The 3,507-nt window shown below is 30.9% G+C and overlaps 1 pseudogene; it reads left to right on the top strand.

Moving 5' to 3' along the window:
• The first annotated feature begins 2,821 nt into the window (after positions 1-2,821).
• LOC124885192 lies at positions 2,822-3,504 on the top strand (annotated as a pseudogene).
• The last annotated feature ends 3 nt before the right edge of the window (positions 3,505-3,507 follow it).

The following is a 3,507-nucleotide window of genomic DNA, read 5'->3' as shown; positions in this document are numbered from 1 at the left end:
TGTAAGTAAAAAGTGTGGTGCTCCAGGAGTCCCTGTGTGTGTTAACCTAAGTACTTACATCAGTTGGGATGGAATTCACTTGACGCAAGCAGCATATAAATGGTTGGCAAGATGGCTAATTGATGACATGTTGCCCCAATTAAACTGCCATGCTTAAGTTATTACTCTTAACCAGTATAGTATTCGCGCGATATGCGATTTTCTAGGCAAAGGGTACGAATCAGGGCTAGGAGTGCGGAATTAAGTCATTGTCATGTAGCTAGTTGGCTTTTGACGAGATGGCTGCATATTGATGACATTGAAGCACATAATGAATTAAATAGAAAACTACTAGTATTTCTTTATTCTGCATTACTCTCCTGAATGATACTCGTAGTTTTTATTATTATCTACTTCTCTCAACATGGTGGGAGGGTGGTCTGGTGCACACCTTTCACCAAAAAATTACGTGGTGTACCAGAGGTTAAATGTTATTTTTTATTAATGTATATTGAATCTTTAACACAATTGAGAAGAAAATTTACATATCCTTCGTCAAATTCATGGCTTCGCCACAATTCTCTAAATATGAACAATTCAAAATTTGGTCATTTAACTAGACTTTACTTCTAGGGATTAGGGAACGTAAAATTTTTAAAGATCTAAAAATATATAATTTGGCAATATCGACAACCATTATTTGGAACTATCATTGTTCGCTGTCCATTCCGTCCATTTTAAAGTTGAAGACAAGTGATTTTGATTTTAAAGATCCAAGTAAAAATTATTGTCGAGATTAAGAGGTTAATTTAATTACTTTAAAAGACAATTTTGCAAAATATAAAATTTAACTACCAATAATAGTTTATCAACTAAGCATTTATTCTATTTTCTTTTCTAAACTATTACACTGGCCCTCATTAAAATGACTTCGAAGCTAAAAACTACACTTTTTCAAACTTAATAGTCAGAACGGACAGTACTTTAATTTATGTTACAAAACAAATAGTTTGCTGATTTTTGGGCAAACTACAACTAACGATGTTTGTTAAACGTTTGGAGTGAAAAAAATTGTTAATATGGTTTGTCCAAAAATAGGCAAACTACATTTCATAAACTTTTTTTGTAATGTGAATTGCCTGAAGAGATTCGCTGAGAGATTCCTGAAAATATTCTTATACAGTGAACGTTTTGTCACTTCAGTACAACTTTTTCACTTATAAATGTGTTGTTGCTAATTCACTCCATTTTATCTAATTGCATTTTTCAAAATTGTTATGTAATTTTATTTTTTTGTAGTGTTAAACATCGGCATCTCTAATTTTAAATTATGGGTTTAAAATATATAGATAACAAAATATAATTTATAAAAATTAAAACTCTTAGTAAAAAATAAATAGCAAATAATTACTCAGATGAAGTAAATGAAGAACAATTACTAAATAGGAATCGATTTTATTCGAATTTAAATTGAAAAACATATTACATGACAGATTCGAACTACTAAAATTATAAAAAAAACATACTACATAAATATTAAACTTACTGAAAGACTACATGATAACTAATCAACGTTGTAAAAAAATTTCAAATCAAACAGCAAATTAGTATAACATATAAAAACTTTCAATTTTTTTTTTTCTGTTCTTCATTCCATCTCCTTTTCAAAAAGTTATTCTTCTGCTTAGTTTCATTAAGCATATCCTTCAAATGATTTAGTTTTTCTTTGGATTCTCTTAGAAATGTCCTAAGAAAATCTCTATCTTGTATGACTTCATTGAGATTAAATAGTGTGTCAAACTTCATAAAGTTCTGTAAAGTCGCGGTATCATCATCAAATGTGGATCTCTTTAGTCATAATAGAATGTTATTTGTTTCATTTGTTGACATACTTTATACCCACTTAAAATAATCTCAACCACCATTTTCCTAAAACAACAAAATAAGGAACAAGATTAACATACACGTTTTTAATTGAACAACTTAAAAATTTTATCTTTGAATGCGCACCACTCCAAAACTTACGACCAGGATTTCTTTGAGTCCTTGATGTTTTTGTTTTACAATATTCATAGCATTTACATACATCCGGTTCAATTGAAAATAAAGATATTTTGGATTGTTGAGACATAATTATGAAGGGATTCTCAAAACCCAAAAGAGATGTATATTAGTAGAATAATATGATAGATGAATCAGATAAAATGGAGTGAATTAACAATAACACATTTATAAGTGAAAAAGTTGTATTGAAGTGACACAACGTTCACTGTATAAGAATATTTTTAGGAATCTCTCAGTGAATCTCTTCGGACAATTCACATTACAATTTTTTTTTATGAAATACAGTTTGCCCATTTTTGAGAAAATTATATTAATAATTTTTTAACCCCAAACATTTAACAAATACCGTTAGTTATAGTTTGTCCAAAAATGGTTAAACTGTCCGTTTTATAACATAAATTAAAGTACTGTCCGTTTTAACTCCTAAGTCTGAAAAAGTGTCCCTTTAAGCTTCGGACTACATTGAAATCTGGAGTAATTTGAAGTTAAAATAAGAGTAAAGCAGATCAAAACAATTGAAATTTAATAATTTTTAATCATATCATTCTTAGAGTAAGTAAGAAAAAGTACGTGATATCATTTTCAAAAATAATAACCCATAGCTAAGGTGCATGGAGCACAAGAAATAAAAAACCTATATGCCATCTTTTTATTTTTTAGAATGAGAAGTGTTTATACTACATATGTTCCTATCTATATGACAATTGAAGTGTTAACAACATGACAATTGAAGTGTTAACAAACACAATAATTACAACATGTAACAACCATTCAAACAAGCTGTGAGGCAGCTGCCTTTGGTTTTATCCTTTAGAGCGGCCTGTACGTATAATATATGTAAATAATACGGACGTACGGACGTACGTACCTGGCATTTCAAAATTAGTCAGTTGGTCATGGCATTGGCAATTAGAGTGGTACTGCTTGATCTCTTAATTATTATTATCAGTTTGGTGCTTCGTCAGCTGATCAAAGTTGATGCACAAAAGTTTCAAGAATCAGGATTGAAGAAATGCAGATTTGACAGAATTTATCAATTTGGTGACTCACTTTCTGATACCGGAAACTGTCTCAGGGAGAGCCTTTGTGGAGCTAATTCTGCATGTAGAAGACTTCCTTATGGAATGAACGTTTTCAAAAAAGCCACTGGACGATGTCTGATGGCATGCTCATGATTGATTTCATAGGTATATACATATATATATATATAATTACCTTATAAATGACCTGTATTGAAATTAACACATATGATATGTGATACTGATTTGATTATATGTGTGTGTGTTTTTTGGACAGCTGCGGAATCTGGTCTTCCTCTCCTCAATCCGTATGAGGATGGAAAGGCAAATTTCAGTCATGGTGCGAATTTTGCAGTAGCGGGGGCTACTGCTTTATCAGCAGAATTCCTGGCAAAGAGCTATGTCCTTCACAAATAGTTCATTAAGTGTGCAACTTGGATGGATG

Source organism: Capsicum annuum, unplaced genomic scaffold (assembly GCF_002878395.1).
Source record: "Capsicum annuum cultivar UCD-10X-F1 unplaced genomic scaffold, UCD10Xv1.1 ctg20814, whole genome shotgun sequence".
Lineage (NCBI taxonomy): Eukaryota > Viridiplantae > Streptophyta > Magnoliopsida > Solanales > Solanaceae > Capsicum > Capsicum annuum.
The sequence above is the reverse complement of the archived record's forward strand: the minus strand, read 5'-3'. Positions and strand labels throughout refer to the sequence as shown.